We start from the raw sequence: 14,136 nt of genomic DNA, 5'->3' as shown, positions 1-14,136 counted from the left end.
ACATATCATGGCTTCCTATACACTGTCACGCACTAACTGTTTCTCATTTACTCAAATTAATAACAACTTTTCAACTTCCTCCAGTGTTTGGGAATGCTGTTTTGTTACTGCTTTAACTCCTACCACAACATTGGCCTTTTTCATCATTTCTTTATTCTTAATGATGGTAGAGACCATTGTTCTAGGCATTCCCTAACAAGATCAGTAATGCGAATACCACTTTCATTATATCTTTTTTTTTTTCCCTCAATGATGGTGCAAAGTGATTTTCTTTTCTGCTCAGTGTTATCACTGCTCATTTTCTTGGGACCCATGATGAGAAAAAAAATGAAAAAATACACAAAATGACCATAGAAGCTAAGATAAGACAGCAATGGGATATTCATAGGGCAAGATCTACCATTTGACTAACTCATAACCCATTGTTTCAGCTGGAAGGGGTACTGAGTCATGAGGCAACTGATATCCAGTCCTAGCTTATGTGTTGTGTTCCAAAGAAACAACAAGTATCAGGACAAGATTTTTACATCAAAATGCATTGAGTACCAAATTTAATGAGTTTCAAAGCGGTTGAGTACCAAGCTATGACTGGATACTCTTTGGGGAAGTGTCTGTTCCCAGTCTCTCACTCAATATTTGTTTTTTAGTTAGACCAGTAAAAAGAATTTATTGGGAAATGGGGGGAAAGAACAGAGCTTGCTGAGAAATGGGAGAGAAGGACGGAAATAGGCACTGAGATTTAGTGCGGGATTCTCTAGGCAGAGAGGGCTTTGGCTTCTGTGGTCACCTTTTAAGTTATTCATTATTCCTTCCCTTGGTAATACTAAGGGGAGGGGCCCAGCTGTTATTGGTTATCCCACCAATGGTGGGGCCAATGGTGAGGCTTGTTTGGAATATCTGGGACCTCCCTTTGGCCCAAGAAAGAGTCCCAACTAGGACCCCAAGGCCAAGGTCAAGTCTCACTCGATTTTAAAAATTGGGTGCTTGTTTTCTTTCTGTTGCATTTTTCAAAGTTCTTTATATGTCTGTGGGACCTGTGGTGATATACCCTGTTTCATTCTTGATATTGGTAATCTTTGTTATTTTTCTTAAACAACTTTTTCTTAACAACTTAAGTAACTTTGTCAGATTTGCTAGAGATTTAGCAATTTTATTGATCTTTTCAGCAAGTCAATCTTTTGTTTCATTGCTTTTTTCAATTTTTTTTTCTATTTCATCAATTTCTCCCTCTTTATGATTTTCTTCTCATCTTGCATTTGTTTTACTCTTATTTTTTCTAGTTTCTTAAGGTGAAATCTTAGCTTATTGATTTGGGAGTTTTCTTCTCTTCTCATATAAGCATTTGATAATATATATTTCCCTCTAATGCTTCTTCAGCTTCCTCCCACAAGTTTTTAAAAAAGATTTATTTATTTGTTTGTTTGTTTCCACCACTGTCCCCTCATTGTTTATGCACTTGCTATCGATTCTCTGCATCCATTCACTGTGTGTTCTTCTATGTCTGCTTATCTTCTCTTTAAGCAGTGCTGGGACCGATCCTGAGACCTTCTGGAGTAGAAGAGAGGTACTCAATCTCTTGCACCATCTCAGTTCCCTGGTCTGCTGTGTCTCTTATTGTCTCTCCTGTGTCTTTTTTTTTTTTTTTTTTTGGTAACTTAAAAAAAATTTATTGAAGTATGTCACTCATACACAAACATACATAAACAATAAGTGTACAGTAATAGTTGTGAACTTACAAAGCCAACATGTAACATCATACAGGACTCTCACACCTCACCCTATTACCGATACCTTGCATTGTTGTTAAACCTTTTTAACTAATGATTAAAGAGCATTGTCAACATATTACTACTAACCAAAGTATTTTCCCCCAACCCCTCATTACTATTATTATCTTTATCTCATTATATACAAACCTACATAAACAATAAGTATAGAGTAAAAGTTGTGAACTTACAAAGTAAACATGTCTAACATCATACAGGAGACCCATACATCAACTCTCCACCAACACCTTGCATTGTCGTGAGACGTTTGTTACAAATTATGAAAGAATAATATCAAAATCTTACTACTAATTATAGTCCTTATCTTATATTTGGTGTATTTTCCCCAAACCCACCCTGTCATTTTTTTAAATATATTTTTTATGACAGAAGTTGTAAACTTATAAAACAATCATGCACATGTTTTTCAGAATTCTCAAACAACACTCCTCTATCAACACACCACACTGTGGTGGAACATTGGTTACAGATAAGATAATCATCTGATTGTTACCACATCCATTGTGTACATTTGGCACACATTTTCCATACTGTCCCATTATCAACACAGTATGTCTTTGGCATAGATGCAAGAATATTATCCTCTGTGTCGTTTTGTTGCGTCATCTTGCTGCACCAGCTCTCCACGTGGGCCAGCACTCCTGTAAGAGTCAGCATTCCTGCAAGGGCCAGTATTCCACATGGGCCAGCTCACTGTGTGGGCTGACTTGCCTTCACCAGGAGACCCCAGGAATCGAACCCTGGACCTCCTACATGGTAGATGGGAGCCCAATTGCTTGAGCCACATCCGCTTCCCCCACAAGTTTTGATAGGTGGAAATTTCATTTTTGGACTCTTCAAATTATTTTTCTAATTCCCCTTGAGACTTCTTTGATCTATGATTGTTTAAAAATATATGTTTAATTTCCAAGTGTTTGGTGAGTTCCCATTATCTTTCTGTTATTGAATTCTAATTTGATTTCATTACGGTTAGAGAATATATGTTGTGTAATTTCAATTCTTTTAAGTTTGTTGAGGTTTGCTTTATGACCCAGTGTTTTCGTTTCCCAAAGGACTGCTGAGGCAATGTACTAGAGATCAGTTGGCTTTTATAAAGGGGATTTATTTGGGGGAAAAGCTTATAGTTCCAAGACCATGAAAAGTTCAAACCGAGGCACCATCAGAGATGCTTTCTCACAAAAGTCAGCTACTGTTGATCTTGGTGTGTTGCCACGTGGTGAAACAAAATGGCTGCTGACCTCTGCCCAGGTTTCTACTTCCCCTCTGGGCTTTCTCTCTCAGGCTCAGCAGCTCTGCTTTTTCCCCCATATCAGCTGAAAACAGGCATAGGGCGCCTTGTCTCTTAGGGGTTCCTATAGCAGTCTTGCTGTTCTGCTTTCTTCCTAAATTTAACTGTGAGCTATCAGGCAAATAGTTCATCTCTTCCCAGGACCTTAGCTGTTTGAGCCCTCCTGTATCTGTCTGAGTGTCTGTTTATATCAGAACCATCAACGGGCTGTGGGGACTCAACCTGAGTGCTGCCTCACTGACATAGTCCAATAAAAAGCCCCATATCAATCATAACAAATAATCTAATCAAAGGATCCTCAGGTGAATTTAATGCAATCAAATGGTATCAAACCCAGAGAAATAAATAAATTATGAACATAACCTTTCTCTTTTTGGGATTCACAAAATAATCTCAAACTTACACACACACAATATGGTCTGTATTGGTGAATGTTTCATGACCACTTGAAAAGAATGTGCATTATGCTATTGTTGTGCAGTGTACTATAAATGTTAGTACATTCAGCTGTTGATGGTGTGATCCAGTTCTTCTATGTCCTCGCTGATTTTCTATGTATTTTTTCTATCTATTACTGAGAAAGGAGTGTTGTAGTCTTCAACTATAATTGTGAATTTATCTATTTCTTCTCCTTTCACTTCTATGCATCTTTGCGTCATGTATTTTGAAACTTTGTTGTTAGGTGTATCACATTTAGAATTGATTTAGAATTGATTGACCCTTTTATCATTACACAGTATCTCTGCTTATCCCTGCTAATTTTATTTGCTCTGAAATCTTCTTTGGGTGCTATAATATAGTCACGTCAGCTTTATTTTAATTAGTGTTTGCATGATACAGCTTTACTATTCTTTTATATTTAACCTATGTATGTCATTATATTTGAAGTCTTGTAGACATCATATAAGTTGGGCCAGTGTTTTAAAAATCCATTTTGACAATTAGTCTTTTAATTGACATGCTTGGACCATTTATAGTTAATGCAATTATTGATATATTTGACTTAGTGTCCCTATTTTACTATTTTGTTTCCTCTGTTTTTCAAGCCACTGTTTCTCTTTTTTGCCTTCTTTTGGGTCTTTTAGCATATGTTAGTATTCAAATATATTTATATATAGTGTTTTTAACTGTATCTCTTCATATTTTTTAGTGGTTGCTCTAGGTTACAATATACATACTTCATAGAATCACAATGTACTTAGAATCAATATTTTACTCCTTCAAATTAGAATGTAGAAACCTTACTAATATATAGGTCCCTTTGCCTTCCCCCATTTATGCATACATTGAAAAGTCCATCAACCAATATTTTCAGATATGTTTTCAACTGTCAAACATCTTTTAAGGAATGCAAGAGGAGAAGTATAACCTAGATAACACCTAGATATTTACCATTCCGTTGCCCTTCCTTCATTCCAAATGAAGAATATTTTCACAGGATAAAGAATTCTGAACTGACAGTTCTTTTTCTTTTAGCACTTAAAAAAATTTTTGTGTCAATTACTCTGGCCCACTAGTTTTCCAATGAGAAATCTGCAGTAATATGGATCACTCTTCTTCTATAGGTAATGTCGTTTTTTATCTTGCTGTTTAAAGTTGTCTCCTTTTTCTTTAGTTTTTAGCAGTTTGAATATTATATGTCTGACATATTTCTTCAAGTTCATTTGGGGTTTACAAAGATTCTTGAGTTTGTAGTTTTGTGTCTTTCACCAAATTTGGGAAGTTCCCAGTCATTATTTCTTTGCCCACAAACAAATGAGTGTGGTTGATTGTTCCGGATGTCTTTCATTTGCCTGGCCAGATGTACTTTCTCTACATTTCTCTATTCTGCTTTTCCCCCACCAAATCTGTCTTATATAGATCACATGTTTGGGTTCTCATGATTTCCATGACTTCCTCTTGGGTTTGGCCAGTAGAGAACATCCACAGGAGATCAGAGGGAGGTAGTTTTGTATTTATTCCCCAAGATCTCTTGCTGGAAGGCTGTCTCAGGATGACTGTTTCTCTCTAAGAAAGGTGACAGCTCAAATCAAACTGCCATCTCTATAAATTTTCTGTCTCTGTCTTTCAGTAATTGCTCCATTTCCTTATCCCATAGACCTTGGGCTAATGCACCCTCTCTTACCCACTTTAGTTACCAGCCCAGATTATGGCACTATCACTTGTCATTTCCTATGTCTTGCTGACATCTTTGTAAATAGTTCTTTTATTAAAATTGTCTCAAATTATCCAGTTGAGTGTGCCATCTATCTTCTCTCTGCTGCCTGAACCCTGACAGAAAGGGTGGTTTTCTGGGGGGCCATGATTAGCCTTACTCTAACTGTAACCCTATCATTGCAGTGAACCATTTCAGTAAGCAGCTGTTTCTCATTAGCCTTTTAGACCTTCTAGCCTCTGACCCTTTTTCCAGGCTAGACATCCCACTGCTTGGGTTGGGGGCCACTTTGGAAGTGTCCTAGCTCCTGCCCTCTGCTAAGTAGCCATTGATACTGGCCGGAATCAATCAGGCTGCCTTGATGGGAAAAGACAAGTTTTGCTGTCTTGTCTGCAATATTAGCTGAGAGAAGAGGACTTCTCCTTGAGAAGATGCTTATGTCTCTTTAGAGATACATACATAATCTTTCCCGATGATGAAGACTAAGGCTCCACAAACTCAAACTCCATAGGGAATATCCCGTAAGTCCAAGTTCCAAAAAAATGTGCACTTTTCATTTCTCTTCTTCCCTCTTGTAGAAGGATAATACAAGTATAAACTTAGTAGTATGTTTTAAGAACAATTATCAGAAATCACTTTATCAAAAGTTATCTGCTCTAGCTGGAAAGAGCCAGTGAGGTTAATTACCTTTACCATTGTGTGTTACTTTGAAATTTTATTCCTCTGAAGAAAACATTCCTGAAGAAAAAGGCCCATTTGTTTATGGCTGATTATATATATTATATATATGAATGGATAACTCTAAGCCAATATATTCTTTGATTTTTGCAGAACTGAGTAGCAAGCACAAAGCTGTGTGTGTCAGCAAAGAGTAGCACTGCTACTTCTAAATGAAGCTCATAGACTGACTTCAGCTTTCCTATGAGTTTTAAGAACCCCATCTGGGGGAAGCCACTGCGCAAGGTTGTTAGCAGGTCCAGGGAAGTCTAGGTATCACCATATCCAAATATATTCCTGGCAGCACCATTTGTTGAAGAAACTGTTCTTTCCCAATTGATTAAACTGGGACCCTTGCAAAAAATCAGGTGTCCATAAATGTGAGGATTGATTTCTAAACTCTTGATTGATTCCATTGGTCTATATGTCTGTCCTTATGCCAGCACCATGCTGTTTTGCTTACTATGGCTTTGTGATAATTTTTTTAAGGTGGTTTGGGGGATTGAACCCAGGACCTCCTACATGGGAAGCAGATGTGCAACAACTGAACTACACCTGTTCCCCAATGTGATAAGTTTTAAGATCAGGAATGTGAGTTCTCCAACTTCATTCTTCTTTTAAAAGATGAATTTGGGGAAGCGACTGTGGCTCAATCAGTTGGTCTCCCATCTACCATATGGGAGGCCCTGGGTTCATGTCCTGGGGCCTCCTTGTGAGTGCAGGCTTGCCTGCAGGCCGTGGAGAGCCACCCGGCCCACAAGTGCCATGGAGAGCCGACTCAGCAAGGTGATGCAACAAAAAGGGAGACAAGTAAAAACACAGAAGAGCATGCAGTGAATGGATTCAGAGAGCAGACAACAAGCAAGCCACAAGGCTGGGGTGGGAATAAATAAAAATAAATACAGACACACAGAAGAACACACAGCAAATGGACACAGAGAACAAACAGCAAGCAAGACGCGAAGGGGGGGGATAAAAAAAAAAGATGAATTTGGTTATACAGGGCCTGTAACCCTTTCATATAAATGTTTTTAATATATAATCTCTTTTTTAATGTCCCCCACCTCTCCTCCCTGAGATAGCTCCCTCATCTTTTTGCTCATTATTCTTTTGCTTGTTGTCTGTTTGTTTTTTTCTTTAGGAAGCACAGGGAACTGAACGTGGGACTTACCATGTAGGAGATGGGTGCTCAACTGCTTGAGCCACATCCACTCCCTGCTTTTTGTTTTTTGCTCATTGTCTGCTAGTTGTTGGTTTACTTTCTTTAGGAGGCACCAGAAACCAAACTTGGAATCTCCCATGTGGGAAGTGGGCGCTCAACTGCTTCAGCTACAAACATTCCCCCTTCCATATAAATTTGATGACTGGCTTTCACATTTTTGTAAAGAAGGCTGTTAGAATTTTAATTGGGATTGGTTGAATCTGTACATTGCTTTGGATAAAATTGATATCTTACTATTTGATCTTCCAGTCCATGAGCATGGACAGTCCTTCCATTTATTTAGATGTTATTTGCTTTCGTTTTGCAAAGTTTTATAGTTTTCTGTGTATAAGTCTTTACACCCTTGGTTTGATTTATTCCTAGATGTTTTATTCTTTTAGTTGTTATGTAAAAGTAATTTTTCTTGATTTCTTTTTCAGATTATTCATTATTAGTGTATATTAACACAACTGGTATTTGAGTGTTGATCTTGTACCTGTCACTTTGCTGAATACATATATTAGTTTAAGTGGTTACATTGTGGCTTTTTCAGGATTTTCTGTATATAAGATCATGTCACCTATAAATAGGGAAAGCTTCAATTCTGCCTTTCTATCTGTATGACTTTTTTCTTTCTCTTGCCCGATTGCTCTAGCTAGAATTTCCAGTACAATGTTGAGTAACAGTTGTGACAGTGGGAATCCTTGTCTTGTTCCTGATATTAGAGGGAAAGCTTTCAGTCTTTCACCATTATGTATGATGTTAGCTGTGGGTTTTTCATCTATGCCTTTTGTCATGTTGACTAAGTTTCCTTTTATTCATAGTTTTCTAGTATTTTTTTCAAAAAGGGGTGTTGGATTTTGTCAAATGCATTTTTTGTGTGTCAATTGACTCATTTTTGTGAGTCAATTGTTCTATTAATGTGGTGTATTATGTTAATTGCATTCTTATGTCAAACCCCTCTAGCATACATGGAATAAATCCCACTTGATCATGAAGTATAATTTATAATTTATGCCTTCTTATTAAATTGATCCCTTTATCATTATATAATGACCTTCTTTGTTCCTCATATACTTTTTTCCATCCTTTCACTTTCAACCCATTTAGGTCTTTGAATTTAAGGTGAGTCTCTTGTAACTGGAATATAGTTGGATCATGCTTTTTTAGCCATTCTTCCAATCTCAGCCTTTTAACTGGAAAATTTAATCCATTTACATTTAAAGTCACTACTGATAATGCAATAAGTTTTTCTGCCATTTTGCTATTTGGTCTTTTTTTTTTTTTTTTTTAAAGATTTATTTATTTATTTAATTTCCCCCCCTCCCCTGGTTGTCTGTTCTTGGTATCTATTTGCTGCGTCTTGTTTCTTTGTCCGCTTCTGTTGTCGTCAGCGGCACAGGAAGTGTGGGCGGCGCCATTCCTGGGCAGGCTGCTCTTTCTTTTCACGCTGGGCGGCTTTCCTCAGGGGCGCACTCCTTGCGCGTGGGGCTCCCCCACGCGGGGGACACCCTTGCGTGGCATGGCACTCCTTGCGCGCATCAGCACTGCGCATGGCCAGCTCCACTCGGGTCAAGGAGGCCCGGGGTTTGAACCGCGGACCTCCCATATGGTAGACGGACGCCCTAACCACTGGGCCAAAGTCCGTTTCCCTATTTGGTCTTTTTAAGGCATGCCCTTTTTGACTGTAAATTTTTGGTTAATGCCAACGTTCATATTTATTTGTGTGTGTGTGTGTTTTGTATTACAACATTTTTGAGCCCCTTCTTTCTTTTTTTAAAAATGTTAATTTTTATTTCTTTATCTCCCCCTCGTTGTTTTGTGCTCACTTTCTGCTCTCTGTGTCCAGTTGCTATGTGCTCATTTTATCTTTAGGAGGCACCGGGAATCAAACCTGGGACCTCCCATGTGGGAGAGAGGCACTTAATTGCTTGAGCCACTTCACTCCCTGCTTTGTTGTGTCTCTCATTGTCTTTCCTCTTTGTGTCTCCTTGTTGCATCATCTTGTTGCATCAGCTTGTTGCATCAGCTTGCCACACCTACCTGTTGTGCCAGCTTGCTGTCTTGCTTGTCTTCTCCAGGCACAGGAACCGAACCCAGGACCTCCCATGTGCTAGGTGGGGATTCAATTGCTTGAGCCACATACATTTCCCATAATTTCTTTCTGAATATATTTTTCTTTGTGCTTACCATGTATTTTAGTATTAAAATTTAACATACTAAATCTATAACAGTCATGTTAGATTTTATGTCACCTTATCTTCAAAAGCACACACATACACTGCTCATATATCCCCCATCCCCCAACCTTTTTTGCACTTATTACAAATTTTCTTTGTACATTGTATGTCCAAAACCATGGATTTTTCATTACTTTGTGCATTTGCCTTTTAGAACCTGTAGGAAGTAGAAGTGGAATTATATACCAAAAAATTAAAAACAATAATACTGGCATTTATAATTATCCATATAGTTACCACTAATGGAGGTCTTTGTTTCTTTATGCCACTTTGATTCACTGTCTAGTGTCTATTCTTTTCAGACTGAAGAATTCTTTTTACATTTCTTGAAGGGCAGGTCTAGTGTCTATAAACTCCCTCAGGTTTTGTTCATCTGGGAATGTCTTCATCTCTCCCTCATTTTTGAAAGAAAGTGTTTCTGTATTAAAATTTCCTAGTTGGCAATTGTTTTCTTTTAGCACATTAACATTTCATACATCTGATATCTTGCTTGCCTGGTATTTGATGAGAAATCAGCACATAATTTTACTGAGATTCACTTTTACATAACTCATTGCTTTTCTCTTGAAGCTTTCAAAACTCTCTCCTTGTCATTGGCATTAGGCAATTTGATTACTATGTTTCTAGGTATATTTCTTTTTGAGTTATGCTGTTTGAGGTTTGTTGGACTTCTTGAATGTGTATATTCATATCTTTCATTAAATTGGGCAAGTTTTATGCCATTATTTCTTTGAATATTTCTTCTGTCTCTTTCTCTCATTCTTCTCCTTAGGACTTCTGTATTGTATATAACTGGGATGGTTGATGGTGCCTCATATTTCTCTTAGACTCTTTTCATTCTGTTTTGTACCTCTTTCTTTCTGCTCCTCAGTCTCAATCATTTCATTTTTATGCTCTTCTAGATCACTGATTCATTTTTCTGCTACCTCCAATCTGCTGTTAAAACCATCCCAGGAATTTTTCATTTCACTTATTGTGTTCTTTAACTCCAGTATTTCTGTTTGGTTCCTATTGAGAATCTCAATGTTTTCTTGTAGCATAGGAAGGGTCATTTTTGTTTTAAAGTCTCTCTCCAGTAAGACCAAAATCTTGTCACCTTCACAGATGCTTTCTGGATGATTTCTGTCTTATTCCTTTAAATGAGCCATCATTTCTTGTTTCTTTGTTAGTCTTGCAATCTTTTGTTCCACACTGTTCATTTAAGTATTATTTTTAGATTTATTTTCTTTCTTTCTCCTTCGCCCCCCACCAGCCCCCTGCATTGTCTGCTCTCTGTGTCCATTCGCTGTATGTTCTTCTGTGTCCACTTGCACCTTAAGTGGCATCGGGAAACTGCGTCTCTTTTTTGTTGCATCATCTTGCTGTGTCAGCTCTCTGTGTATGCGGCACCACTCCTGGGTGGGCTGTACTTTCTTCACGCAGGGTGGCTCTTTGCAGGGTGCACTCCTTGCACGTGGGGCACCCCTATGCAGGGGCGCCCTTGCATGGCACAGCACTCCTTGCACACGGGCAGCTCTGCACATGGGCCAGCTCACCACACAGGTCAGGAAGCCCTGGGTATTGAACCCTGGACCCTCCCGTATGGGAGGCAGATGCTTTATCAGTTAACCCACGTCCGTTTCCCATGTAAGTATTTTAAAGTGTTAGTGCTGGGAGTTAGTCCCTGAGCTGTCTGTTCCTTAAGTTTGTATCCAGCTAGTGATATGACATAGGCTTCCTTAACATGAGTTGCTAATCAAAACAAACGAAGACAAAAACAGTTTTCACTGTCCTTACACATTGGCTGAGCTTTGGTTATGGTCTTCTTTAGAGCTTAGGTTCCTCTCAAGGAGGTCAGCCTGAGGCAAAGGTAAGTGCCTGTCCTATCTGAACCTGTGTGAAGTAGGAGCCACAGTACCAGCTTGTTACCCTGGCTTATGCTTGCTAAAGCCTTAGGAATTCTCTGTTTACAATTTACAGATGTTTGAGTGACTTCCTCCTCAACTACCTTTGAAAAAGACCTCCTCTACCTCCTGGTGTTCTCTCAAGTGACTTAACACAGACAGGTAGTCCTTTGCCCTAGGACACTTCAACTTAATTTTTTCTCAGACTGTTCCAAGCTGTCTGCAAGCTGCTTCTCTGCTCTCAGGACAAACTCTGGTGGCGTGAACCCAAAACAATTCTCTGGCTCACCTCTCAGACTTCCACCCAATAGATTGGCACTGACATCTCTGCACCCCAGTATGTGCACAGGTCCTCTGAATCAGGGCTAGGGATCCCAATGGAAGTATCATCTGGCTCCAACATTCATTGTGGAGGGGATAGAGATGTGCCAGCAAGGGCACCAGGTCTTCTTCTGTGGCTTTTGATGCTGTGTTTTCTTGATTCAGCATTTGCCAAGTTATTGCAGCCCTTAACTGTTTTCTTTAGTTTTGAGGAAATTTACTGCCTTAAGATTCTTGTGCTACCTTTGCCTGAGGAGGGTTGTAACAATGGCTGCCCTCAGAGCCTGCTCCAGTGATCTGACATAGCTGATCAAAAGCAGTGATCATGGGAAGCAGATTTGGCTCCACTGATAGGGTGTCCGCCTACCAAATGGAAGGTCCAGGGTTCAAACCCAGGGCCTTCTGACCCATGCGGTGAGCTGGCCCACACGCAGTGCTGATGTGCACAAGGAGTGCCATGCCAATGGATGGGTGTCCCCCATCGTAGGGGAGCCCCTGCACAAGGAGTGCGCCCCATAAAGAGAGCCACCCAGCCCAAAAAAAGTGCAGCCTGCCCAGGAGTGGCACCACACACATGGAGAGGTGACACAGCAAGATGACACAACAAAAAGAGACACAGGGAAGCAGACTTGGCCCAGGGGTTAGGGCATCTGTCTACTACATGGGAGGTCTGTGGTTCAAACCCTGGGCCTACCTGACCGGTGTGATGAGCTGGCTGATGTGCAGTACTGATGCGTGCAAAGAGTGTGGTGCCACACAGGGGTGCCCCCCCATAGGGGAGCCCCACGCACAAGGAGTGCACCCCTTAAGGAGAGCTGCCCAGCATGAAAGAAAGTTCAGCCTGCCCAGGAATGGTGCCGCACACATGGAGAGCTGACACAAGATGACACAACAAAAAGAAACACAGATTCCCATCCGCTGACAACAACAGAAGCGGACAAAGAATACGCAGCAAATAGATACAGAGAACAGACAACTGGGGAGGGGGGGAGGATGAGAAATAAAATAATAATAATAATAAATAAATAAAATAAAATGTGACTTAGATCTGATGTAATAGGCTATTTTAAAAAAAGAGAGACACAGATTCCTGGTGCCGCTGACAAGAATGCAAGTGGACAGAGAAGAACACACAGTGAATGGACACAGAGAGCAGACAACGGGCGGGGGGCAGGGAGGGGAAGGGGAGAGAAATAAATCTTAAAAAAAAAAGCAGTGATCAGGAGGAGATCAGACCGCACACTCCTGAGGTTAGGAGGACTAAGCTTATGTCCCACCCCGACACAAGCAAGCTGTGCCAGGTCCACAGCTATAGTGCCCACTGCTGCCCTCCTTGAGGCTATGGGAAGGGAAATGGTAGCGGACGCATGCAGGGTGAAACTCATTGGTATTGGTCACAATTTACCACTTTCTTCCTCCAGGCCTTCTTGGATGCTGCCCAGAGTTCCACTAAACTCAGAAATTTGAAAATAATTGATTCAGGCAGTTCCTGTTAGTTCAATAGTTGTTTTGGTGGAAAGACTGATTCCTGGAGCTTCCTACTCTGCCATCTTCCCACAGTCCCTGCTGTGTGTTCTCTTGCTGCAATAAAACTTAGCTATGGGTACAACTATAGCTGAGTCCTGTGAGTCCTTCTAGTGAGGCACTGACCATGTGAGTGATTGTGGAACGCTGAAACAGGCAGACTCTTGTTTAAAGACACATTTCTGAATTCATGCTCCTACTTCTATTAGGTCCTTTGAGATTTTCTCTCATGTTCTTCACATTTTAACCATGAATTTATAAACATATGATCCATATTTAATCAAGTATTTTATTTTTTCGTGGGACAATTATTTGGAGTTTGTGTTTCCCCATGTGTTAGATGCCCTGTCCTTTTAGGAGATACCAGGGATTGAACCCAGGACCTTGTATATGGGAAGCAGATGTTCAACCACTGAGCTACATACACTCCCCAAGGAGCCCTATCTTTAAAAAATGATTTCTAATATGATTGCTTCTTGGAGTTATGTTATCAATTTTTTTCCTCTGTTCATTTTTTTAAATTTATTTTTTTGTCTTTATTTTTTTAATGTTACATTTAAAAAATATGAGGTCCCCATATACCCCCCACCCCCCTCACCCCACTCCTCCCCCCATAACAACAACCTCCTCCATCATCATGAGACATTCATTGCATTTGGTGACTACATCTCTGAGCACAGCTGCACCTCATGGCCCATGGTCCACATCATAGCCCTGTTATCAATTTTAAAAATAACTCCAAACAGTAAAAATAAACAAAACAATTCTCAATTGCCAAGCATTCTCCCTCTTAAATCTGCATAGCAGGGAGGGGTGCTCAGAACCTAGCTCCATTTATCCTTGGTACGTACCCAGGCATTTGGACCTATAGTCCCAGGACCAGCCTCAAAGAAGAGCCAACAACTCTAGACCCAGCTAGGAGGTCGGAAGCCATGGGAGGAACATCTTAAGTTTGGTGTTGCCTCATCCATAGCTGCCTCTTCCGGCCAAGAGAAATCCTGGAATAACCAAGCAAGAAGC

The sequence above is a fragment of the Dasypus novemcinctus genome, chromosome 5, assembly GCF_030445035.2.
Source record: "Dasypus novemcinctus isolate mDasNov1 chromosome 5, mDasNov1.1.hap2, whole genome shotgun sequence".
In the NCBI taxonomy this organism is placed as follows: domain Eukaryota; kingdom Metazoa; phylum Chordata; class Mammalia; order Cingulata; family Dasypodidae; genus Dasypus; species Dasypus novemcinctus.
This window is presented reverse-complemented; position numbering follows the sequence as displayed.